This window comes from Calidris pugnax, unplaced genomic scaffold (assembly GCF_001431845.1).
Source record: "Calidris pugnax isolate Ruff unplaced genomic scaffold, ASM143184v1 scaffold117, whole genome shotgun sequence".
Taxonomy (NCBI): Eukaryota; Metazoa; Chordata; class Aves; order Charadriiformes; family Scolopacidae; genus Calidris; species Calidris pugnax.
Window position 1 is genome coordinate 240,833 of NW_015090834.1, and position 12,147 is coordinate 252,979.

Below are 12,147 nucleotides of genomic sequence, written 5' to 3' on the forward strand. Positions count from 1 at the left end.
ATTGAAGGAGTACAGATGTGTCTTCATTTATATAAGCTGAAATGCAAATAATGAGGAAGAACTTTTTCATGGTGAGGGTGACGGAGCCCTGGAACAGGCTGCCCAGGGAGGTTGTGGAGTCCCCTTCTTTGGAGATTTTCAAGACCCGCCTGGATGCTCCTGAGTAACATGCTCTGACAAGCTCTAGGTGGTCCTGCTTTGGCAGGGGAGTTGGACTAGATGATCTCTATGGTCCCTTCCAACTCTAAAAATTCAGTGAAATTCAGTGAAATAAAGTAAAAGGGAAATAACTGGTTTTTACTTAAGAGCTTGCACTGAGAATATGTTAAGAGCGAGGTCCTGCTGATAGAGAAGTGACTTTGGTGAAGGTGTCCCCTCAGGGGGATGCTCTGCCCTGGTCATCGGGCAGGCTGCCCTCCTCTGCCTGCCCCCTCACACTTCTGTTGCCTGCCCCTCACGATGGGCAGAGGTTGGCAGCTGGCAGCATGGAATTGAGAGCGCAGCAATAGCCATACCCTTAATTACACCTACAAGAGCTCCTAAGTCTCAATACACCAGACAGGTCCACCCCAGCTGATTTGATACTACTTTTTAGGAGTAACTAAGGCAGGACCTTCACAAGAACTGTCTGAGGTAAGAACAGGTATATTCTTTCTTCTATTGCCTCACTCAACATCTAATTCCAGACTTCTTTAACATAGTGCCTTTCCAACCCATGAAGCAAGTCACTTACATGAGCTCTGGAAAAGAACTCTACCAGGCCTGAAAGAAGACACATGAGTGATGCCAGAGAGAAACTGATTGATCTATCCAAATATATTTGCTCGGTTTTAGTGTCACCACTGTCTGAGCCAGCAGCAGAGACAGAGATGTAACAGAAAGGGACCAGGAAAGCATCAAAGGAAGGGAAGGCTGAGAGACCTGGGCTGGGTAGGGGCAGCAGTGTGAAACCTGCAGTTGGTAGGAGAACACTAAAGACAAACAGGAATGATCACAGACCTCCACCTACAGTTCCTCAAGGTGAGATTCCTCTGCAAAAAGGCTGAGAAACCACTGAGCCCTGTCACCAGCAAGAAAAATGAAAAAACACATAACTACATTTTTAGGAGTGGTGAGGGCTCTGGGGAGTGCTGTACTTAGTTAATGAAAAGTCAGAAGTTTAATGACAAAACTCCTGCTAAAAAGACACTTGTGGGTAGATGCAGATGGCATATAGTATAAAGATGACAAGTTACTCTAGACTTGTTTGTCTTCACCAGCATGGAAGTATTTCCTATTCCACAAAGAGCCACTGCATGTAGCTTTGAAGTGTGCAGGGCAACTGCATTGGGGCTTGTGACTTGAACATTGAAAATGGGACAAAATAAGAGCAAGAGCTGGCATGTGGCTGGGGAGGATGAAAACATTTAATTTCTTTAATTTCTTGTGTCACAACTCAAGGCAATGACACTGCTCATGGCATTTGCACCCTCTGCTCTGCAAGAGTATTCTCAATGTGTATTCTCTATTACTGGAGTCGCAGGAAGAGAAGGATTTTGATGCTAAGCCATTTCTTGTGTTACAACTCAAGGCAATGACACTGCTTGCGGCACTTGCACCCTCTGCTCTGCAAGAGTATTCTCAATGTGTATTCTCTATTACTGGAGTCGCAGGAAGAGAAGGATTTTGATGCTAAGCACTGCAGTATTCTGTGACTGAAACAGTATTTACTTTGAATCAACAAAACAGGAAATTCTTTTGTCATTGCTAATCTGGCCCTGGTTGCACTCTGGTGGTAGCCAGTTTCTATTTCTGGTTTTAGTTATTTTCCTTTGATCATTATTTCAACAATATATTGTTAAATAAAACCCTGAAATAAATATATGAAAACTTAAGATGTCTTTTGCTTATATTGCAGGTCCAACACTGAAGAATCCACTTCTAGAACTGGATGCTGCCCCCACCATGTGTAATATAGTATGACATAGTTCCATGACATACTGATGTCAGAATCAACGCCGAGTCCTCTCTAGAGATCCCACTAGAGGTGTTGCAGGAGAAAATCATGCTACTCCATCTAACTGACTGATATAGTTAGGAGATCCCGACAACCACACACTCTTGAAGCCATGTTTGCCGATGGGTGGTAACTAATACTCTTTTTTAAAAAAAAAAAAAACCACAACCCATCTAACTGACTGATATAGTTAGGAGATCCCGACAACCACACACTCTTGAAGCCATGTTTGCCGATGGGTGGTAACTAATACTCTTTTTTAAAAAAAAAAAAACCACAACACAAAACCCTTCAATAAGATTTTGAAAAAAGTTATGCCATGACAAGAAGGTTTAAGAAAAAAGCTATGGGTGGTAACTAATACTCTTTTTAAAAAAAAAAAAACCAACACAAAACCCTTCAGTAAGATTTTGAAAAAAGTCATGCCATGACAAGAAGGTTTAAGAAAAAAGCATATTTCTCTCACATTGTGTGACAAAACAACTGCAAATACCACTATATTTTTAAAACACAGGTATGTGCAGAATAAACTTTCTTTTGGGCAGTTGTTATGAAGAGGTAAAATTGTTTTCCATTGTACTAATTTTTCTTGAATTTTACAAAAATGCTTTATATCTTTTATGGCAACTGTTTCACCATCTTAAAGCAACAAAGTTCTAGACTGCAGATTACCTAAGCGTGGCAAGATTTACTGCCTGGGAAAACATATTTTGTAAACTTACAAATAAAAATATCAGGAAGCATAACATAGTATGCCCTACATTGTCCAAAGACATGTCTTTATCATGTAGCAGAAATGGGGAATAGGATAAAGAGGTGTACTTGAAAATCCCCATCAAAAAGATAACTTTGTTGATTCTGTTTTAAAGGAGAGAAAACATGCTGTTGATAACCATGATAATGGCTGTACTTAATCTTATACAAAGTCTTCCTTTCCAATTTAAAAATCTGTCTCAAAGTACTAGGTAGGATACATTGTTAACCCAGTTTTCATTTTTTTGTGGCATCCTTGGAGTCAGTTAACAGAACAGTCATCATTTTTATACCCAAGTTCAAATCTGGTATTGGTGAGAATAAATTGAAAAAAACCCTGTGCTTTGTAGATGGAACTAGATGATCAAGTGATTCTATCAGGTCATGCTATGTTTGAAGAGAACTTAACAACCTCCTTATCTAGTACCTGCCTCAGATGGTATCGAGACAGTATCTTTGCCCTGAGATTTGCTGTCTTGGGAAAAACTGGAAGAAGGACCTATGAGGCTGGGCACTGAAGCAAGTGAAAAATAGTTCCTTCCTGACTCAACAGTGAGCTCACACCTTGGTAAAGTAGAAGGTAACCTTATTCCTAAAATATTCATGAAAGTGGGAAAGAATTTATCTATCTCATGTAGCTTTATTCATTGAGGTAACTGTCCATACCTTGTCTATAGTAAACAGACAACTAACTACAGAGGTTGATGAAAGACTGTTGAAATATTCCACACTCTCTACTGAAAATATAAGGCTCCTAGGCAAATACCTTAGATTAGAGGCCTGAATTTTGATGTCTAAAGTTAAGATGATTTCTACCTTAAATCATTTATAATGGCAAGAATATATAACCACAGTATTTAAATGCAGAATCTGGATTTAAAAGAAAACATAATGCACCAAGACTATGATGCTGTAAGATGAAATCACCTCCCCTGCACACGGTATGCACTTTGTCAGTACTATTCTATGATTACTGAGAAGAGAGAGGTTCTCTCTCCAACACCCCGACTGCCAAGACAAGTCAACTTTCAGAATGCAGTCAATTTAGCACAAACATCTCCTTAAAATACAGATTGCAGGCGCCCAAGACTCTCTTCCATGACAAAACTATGTCTCTGGAGACTGCTAAGAATGTCATTTAACTTAGTAAAGCCTGAAATGCCAAGCAGTTCATCATACAGGCATTCTTTCCGGAAATTATAAATGGCACATTAGATTTGGGCTAATCAAATGATAATAAACATAGGGCTTAACATTCCAGCAGCAGGCAGAGTCTGTACTAAAACTAGTTGTTCCTCACACAAGTGATCCCTTTCCTTTTATAACTGCTATGCTGGCCTCTTTCACTACCTTCACTCACCAACTCTCTTTGTAACTGAGTACACAGAGCCTCCAGGGAGCAGAGGGGCAGAATTTCTCAACCCTGTAGCACGCTGCATATCTCTTCCCTGGAATATAGGTTAAGTAACCAACAGCCTAGAGGAAAAGAAAGGCCTCACAAGGAGAAAAGTCACCCTGCTGCCACACAGCACAGGAGACAGTATTTCTAAAGAGACTATTATTTCTCCTGCCTTACAGGCACAGGAGCCTTACAGGCACACAAACAAATGTTTTGTCCAGCATTATTTAACTCCCAAATTGCTGTCTTCTTTCTCCTGCTGCTGTAGAATCACAGAATCATGGAATTGTCCAGGTTGGAAGGGGCCTTTAAGATCATCTGGTCCAATCATCAACCTAACTCTGATTAAAAAACATCACTAAACCACATCGCTAAGCACTATGTCAACCTGTACACTCTTCTCCGTGAAAGTCCTGCTCATCTGTCAGAGCCACCCAGTCCCTGCTGTTGCTTACATTAAAAGCACCCAGATCTCATCTCTTGTGGTCTCTGCCCTTCACACAGAGAGAAGCAAACAGCTTCCCTCTGTAGGACTCCCTCTTCTGCCCTCCTCACTGACTTTCAAGTTGGGCTCTGTCACATCATCGGTGCCCAGACACTGGTTCCTATCTGATACAAACCACAGGGAATGAGGGCAGACAGGGAAGATCGGCTTTTACTCCTTTTATGCAAGCCCAGCACTGACACACAGAGCCCATAGTTTCACATGCACACTCTTCTGTCGGGGGCAGCAGGGGGGGCACATAGATTTCTGAGCCACCTGCAGCACTTGAGCTTATGGATACATCCAGTTGTAGCAATAAGTGTATTGCACTCTGAGATTCAAAGGACCTGGGTTCAATCTATGCTGCCAAAGGAACAACTGTGGATCTGCATTACACACCACGGAAAAAATGCCTGTGGGCATTCTAGTTCTAGAATTCTAGTTGTCCCCATGGAGTTGCACGACTGCTCATGCAATGCTGGGGGAAGCTCAAACATCTTCAGGGCTTTATCATTCTCCTCCATTTAAAGAACTAACAGAAAATCTACCTCTTCAAGATCATATTGAACAAAGGTGTTTAACAAGATTGGCTGTTTTGCTTGGAGGAAAATCTTTAAACTTGTTACATTACACGAGCAATGTCTCCTTAGGAAGTGAAGACATGCTGGTGAAATGAATCCATAGATGTGAATATTCAATTTCTCATGCAGCGAGAACAAGTTCCTTTAGCCTGCTTCCGGTTCTGTCATTCCCCTTTGGTATTAGATGGATTTTTAAATCTTAAATGGATAATACAGAAAATTAAGATAGATTATGAAAAACTTTGCACAGACTATGTTTGTGGCTACAAAATTTCAGATCAGCTTCTTTGAAACTTCTGATCTATTTCCTCTCCTGTTTTTACAAGAATGGAAGCAGTGAACAGTTGTGTCCACACACATGATCAGAATAATAATTAAAAGAAGATCAATATCTTTGTGCTAAAGACAACCTCCAAAGAAGAAAAAAAACTTCTCATGGTTCACTAAAATGCAGGAAAATATCTGGAAAAAATAAAAAATATTTTTAAAAAGCTATATCTGCTTAAAGATGTCAGTCCTTGACATTCCTTCTTTTAATGCAGAGTTCACTAGAGTTTCAGAGGTGTTTTGAGAACTCCCGGGACATAAACCAGGTACCTGAGTACCCTTAATAAAAGCCCACTTACTACTTTGAATGGAGAGAGAACTCACCACTCTAAAGAACTGGAGTGTAAATCATGTCATACTAGTAAAAACATCTGGAAAAAAATGTAGGAAGAAATATCAGACCCACATGAACCGTCAGGTAAGTCTTCCTTCCAAAAGCAAAGTGTTAAAATGGCATTCAGATATTCCAGTCAAATGTAAGGGATATGAACTTAGCAATCAGTCCTAGAGCAATATTTTGCTTCACTTACAATATTTTATTGTTCAAAATAAGTTGGAATGTTTGGTGGCAAGATATTGTAAAATCTTACGTTTGCAGCAAATGCACAGGATGCACAATAAAGTTGCAGGTAAAGGGAGGGATATTTAAGAGAGAACAAGGCTACATATTCTGGCTTCTACTCAATGAAAAGGATACAGACCAATGGTACTCTTGGGTGGACAATGTACGTGCATGGTACATCTATATATATGTGCATAATGAGTGTGTATACGTACCCAAAAGGAGGGTTTGTGCAAACTAGTTAAGTTCAAGAATAGGGAAGAAATCTGAAGCAGGTACCATTTAAAAAAACTGAGTAGCAGATTAATAAAAATTTCAGTACATATATGATTTATTATGTAACTAAGATACATGCATTTATATGCTGTTTAACATATTTTGTTAACTATTTTTCATATACGTCATATCTGATGTACATATGCTTTATGTATTATATTTTAGTTACCATATTCTACATTACATATTAAAGTCACTTGGATTCTATGTCATGTTTGGTCTCTAATCAACATCACTAGTGTTTTACATTACATTAATGAGTTGCTATTTTCCAACACTGCAAATTCATTATTCAGAAAAGAAATCCTCTACTGCTTACGAATAATTTTTTTAAAAATCCCTAGCCTATAGCTGAGGCTTAAAGAAGCAAAATTCACTATTGACTAATTCTTCTCTGTGTAGGAGAACCTGGCTTATCAGTCAATCAGCACTGGAAGAATCAGAATACTGAGATCAAAATACTATCAACTGTAATCTTATCCTGAGGAAGTTGGTAGATTAACAAGTGTATATCATTTGGAAAGTGGATTAGTTTCTAAACATAGGCGCTTACTGCTTTGAGAAGTGCCATGTTTAAGAACAAGGGAAGTTCTGGCCTCTCTGACAAATTAGTCCTGATCTAACTATTTAACAAAAGCTCATCCTTACCTTTTACAACATCTAATAAATTAGATGGTTGACTCCTTGAAGAAAGTGCTAATTTCCAGGCATGTCTTAAAGTGTCCCATCTTTGTAAGTCTTAACTGCCTGAAGAAATAAAGAAAATAAATTAAGAGTTAAATCTGACATAAGAGAGCACAGACCAGAATTAGAAGTTTAACCCTATCCAATTATATATGCACATTATATTTGCTTTGTCTTTCTGTCTGTGTGAAATCATTTAAGTAAAAGAATATGTACAAATACTTCGGAACTTCAGCAAGATAAAGTTGCATCATTTTTAAGTTAAAAAAACACACTTCTCAATTTAGTTTTCTGTAGCCATGTTTTAAATATATCTATACAGCTCTCATAGCTTTATAAATATTTTAACAAAATGCAATAAGAGCTAGCAGAAAAGTTCCTTCAATTGTTACAACAAAGGGACTACCTAAAAGAAAACTGTTATGCTACTACTATAAAACTATCGGTAATGCATATTCTACCATAGTTTCAGATTCATTTGTATCCAGACATACAGTGCAAATGACGTTGGAACTTCTATGGCATTATATTTTCTAACCTGAGAACTCCAAACTGACTGTGTGTGGTGCTGATCACCACAGCATTTCCACTTGAAAGTCAATGAGTACTCAGGATGTTAAGCAGGTCCCTGAATAGTAACTTTAGTCTTATATTGAGTATTTAAATGGATTCAGTTATAAGCACCTGTCAGTCAATTACAAGGGCTTTTTAAAGCAACAATTTGCTTAATGTTAATGTAATTGTACCCGTGCAGTAATGCTCTTAAGAAAATTGCAGAAAGGGAAGGAAGGCGGCCAACTTTTCCACAATGCAACACCAATATGCTGAGAGTTGGTACAACCTGAAATGTAATAGTAATCACTCAAATGGAAGAAAGTACTAAACCACACATTCCTATCAGTGGGCCTTTGGCAGGAGCCGAGAACCCTCATCACCTTGAAAAACAAGGATGGTAATGATGGGTGTGATAACATAAAGGAGAAGGCCACAATTTAGTTGACAATATATCGTGTGGCCAGCAGGATGAGGGCAGTGATCCCCCTGTACTTGGCACTGGTGAGGTACCACCTTGAGTGCTGTGTCTAGTTTGGGGCCCCTCAGTACAAGAAAGACATTGAGGTGCTGGAGAAGTGTCCAGAGAAGGGCAACGACACTGGTGAGGGGTCTGGAGCACAAGTCTCTTGAGGAGCGGCTGAGGGAGCTGGTTCAGCCTGAAGAAGGCTGAGGGGAGACCTTCTCCCTCTCTAAAACTACCTCAAAGGAGTGTAGACAGGGAGGGTTGGTCTCTTCTCCGAAGTAACAGACAACAGGACAAGAGGATACAGCCTCAAGTTGTGCCAGACAAGGTTTAGATTGGAAAAAATTAGGAAAAAATTATTCACAGAAAGGTTTGTCAAGCATTGGAATGGGCTGCCCAGGGAAGTGGTTAAGTCACCATCCCTGAGGTATTTAGAGGACAGGTAGATGTGATGCTGAGGTTTAGTGGTGGTTCTAGCAGTGTTAGGTTAATGGTGGGAGTCAACGATCTTGAAGGTCCCTTCCAACCTAGATGACTCTATGACTAAGAAGGAGCACCTTTCTTAATGGCCTGTGGAACAAAGAAAGGCACGTTGCTGTGGTAACAGAACTAAGCAGCAGACCAGGAAATGAGAAGCAGGGATGTGCCAGCCACCCACCAAGCTCCTACTTACTTTCTGTGTGACTACGGGCATTAATGGCGGAAGGGAACCAGCAGACCCGGCCAAGGGGCCGAGCAGGAGCCAAGTGGGGATGTGCTCACCCTATGGGTGCAGACTCCCGGGGGTCCCCGCAGTAGCTCAGCCCATGAAGGACCCTCTTATCTCATTCCCACCAGCCGGGGGGCTGCTGTGGGGAATTCCCCCCGCCCCGCCAAAGGGAGGCAGGCACAGGCCTATGGCAGCAGCACCTCCTCAGCGCCTCCGGGACCGCAGCTCCAGGGGCTCGCCTGATGCCAGGATGCTCCGAGAGGAAAGCTGGCGAGCCCCACGGCTGCCTGGGTGAAAGGGGGACTACCTCCCCTTAGCTGTCGAGGGCTGTGGGAGGGCCTCAGGGCGCAGACCTGTCTTTCCCGCCCAGCCCTCAACTGAGGGCGCAACCACGAAATGGCGGCTGGCAGCAGCTGAGGCGTCTGGCCTCCCACCTGGCTGAGGAGAGGCTGGGCCCAGGCCAGCGCAGACCGGCGGAGGTGGCGATGGAGGGAGAGGAACAGGCATTTCCCTGGGCAGTTCACCTCACAGACGCCTCCGGAGGCTGGGCAGGGAGCCATGGGGACGGCAGAGGGGGATTGTTCTGGAAGGCCCCCTGAGGGGCAGAACACCCAGTGAGGCGCCATGGGGAAGACAGAGGGGGATTGTTCTGGAAGGCCCCCTGAGGGGCACAGCGCTGAGCTGGGGTAAGGCTCTCGGGGTGCAGGTGACATCTGTGGGGGCACGACTTTTTGGCGAGCCATTGGGGACCTGCCAGCAAATTTCAGGGCCCTGCCGCGGTGTGCCCAGGGTTGGGGAGCAGCTGGGGAGACCCTGAGGTAAAATGAGGTGAGGCCCCCTCAGGCAGCGCCTCAGCATCGCGTGTGAAAACCTACTCGCTCTTCCCCTCTCTCCTGAGGTACATAGCAAAGATTTCAAGCCTGTCTAAAACTGAGAACAAAACATGTATTTACCGCTACTCCTCCTCACTAAATCCCAGGGCACTTCTAAAAAGCCTAGAGCAAGGATGAATGCTCGAGCAGGTGGCCAGAGGTCTCCCAGAGAAGAGTAATGCTCGCACGGGGTGTTTACATCCTGCTACAAACTGGAACAGTCCCTTCCATGCCAAACCGCAAGCTGCTGGTGGAAACCTGAGCTGAACTTCCTGGATGGTTGGAGGAGCCTGGTTCACTTTCAGCACAGCCAGTTTTCATTTTCACACCTCCCCAAACAGGCTGGGACAAGAACCAGATGTACGAGACTACAGTGAGCTCCTATTCCTGTGAGACTGCTCACCCGATCCCAAGCAGCATGTATCAGAAAGTACGCTAAAAAAAGGTTGCTTCCTCTCAGAAGATTTCCTGGTTAGGGGTTGGGGTTGGTTTGTTGGTTTTTTTTGAGGCTCGTGTGGTTCACAGAAATGCCACATTTTTTGCCATCTACATTCAGCCAAACCAAAGTTCTGAGTCCCTTCACATATAGGCCTTCATGTGAGAAAGCCTTGTATTTTTCATATGATCCAGACCCTTCCCTTAATGTGAGGCAAAATGCTGCTTCAATGCATGCAAAGGCTGCATATTCCCCAGAACATAGCGTGGAGAGATGTGGCCACCCTGGCTTTTCTCTCACTGATATCGGTGATGTATCTGCAGGCACACTGGCTTAATTAATTAATTCCAAAGCTCCCCAGTGCTTTTTGTACAGCCTAAGCTGATGCCTGTAGCTTTACTGCTGTTGGCACACACGCTAGTTAACTAGCAGTAGCTTGGGTGTGTTTGCATGGGCTGTAGTCACACCTTCAGTTCCAGTGCAGACATCTGTCTGCTGTTCATATCCCAGTGGAGGTTTTCATGGACGGCTTTCCAGCAATGACTAGCTCATGCACGAGATGGCTCGAAACGCTGCAGTGCATTTGTGAAGAAGTAGGAGGCCTTAGCAAAGCTCAGAGAAGTGTGCTAAGAAATAGTCCAGCCACATGGAAATTGTCTATCGAATACCACAGGAAACCTGTTTTTTTACAGCGCATCCCCCCATCCCTGTGCAGATTAGGGAGGCTTTTATGTCTTCTTAGATACTGAGTAAATCTATGAGCACTAATGCAGGAGTCCCTGAGGTTTGAAACAATCAGAACTATCACATGTCCTGGCCTATTTTGGGGGATTGCTCAGACAGTTGAAGAATTCTGCTCAGGGCCCTTTAGCTCGTTTTAGAATTTCTGGTAGCAAAAATGCTATTTGTAGGGTTAGAAGCACTGGAGTTATGAGTAAGACAAATACAACAAAGCAAAACTGTGATCTTTTAGCAAAAGGCAGTGAGGAGGGCAGGGAAGACAGCAGCTTTCCAGTAGGTCAGCTCCATGCTGTTTCCTTAAGGAAAGGGGAGAGGAGACGGACAAGACTGGAGGAAGGCAGGTCCTGGAACCTCAAGAGAGTCATGAGATAGTACTCCTAAGCTGCAGAAATACTGTAAGGAGTATGGAGGAACAGTGCTCTTCGCTCATGATAAAAACTCCTATCTCCAAACAACGTTATCTGTCTTAATAGCCCCCTGATGCCTCCATGAGCAAGCAGCCACATGGTCCCAGTTGCTGACTGGGGTTAAACCATGACACATTATCAAGCAATTTACGAGGGGCCGGGGCTGTCATTTTAAGTATCTTTCTAACCATCACAGTGTTGGAGGGAATCTTGGGAGCAAATATAAAATGCTCTGAAATACAGATTCAGGAAACTCCCTTCTGGCAATGGGAGGGGAAGCATTACTCTCAAAATTCTGAAGCTCAGCTTGTGGTCACTGGGTACTTGGGACTGGTCACTGACTCTGAACAGGAAAGGGCAGTACTCTGGTGACTAGTAAAGAAATGAAATTTCCATCAGGAAGAGGCAGGTTCATGTTCTGTCTCAGGTCCTGAGTTGTCTCATCCTATAAGGATTTATTTTAGTCTTTCCCCTGTACCTATACCATAACAACGAAAGCAAGAGGTTCTTCCAGTTAAAAAAAAAATAAAATGCAAACAAGTAGAAAAATCCCCATTGTGCTAATGATAGAATAACTTGCACTGGCATGATTTAAACAGAGTTGGGTTTTTTTTTTTGCAAACATTCTAGGTATCACTAATAACAGCACCAGCTTAAAAGTGTCCGATTGCTACTGTTGTTGCTAGAGATAAGTCTGATAAAAGGAGTAATCAGTCATGATAGGACTGAAATGGGCTATAACCCATTTGAAGTTTTTATTTATATAGATTCTAAACAGTTTATAGGAGTTTAAAATTCTGTTTATTGCCTTTCAGCAAGACTTTTGACTGCACATTGGTAGAACCTGTGACCACTGATTACTCATCTAAAACCTGTTATACTAGCATATACATATGGTAAGT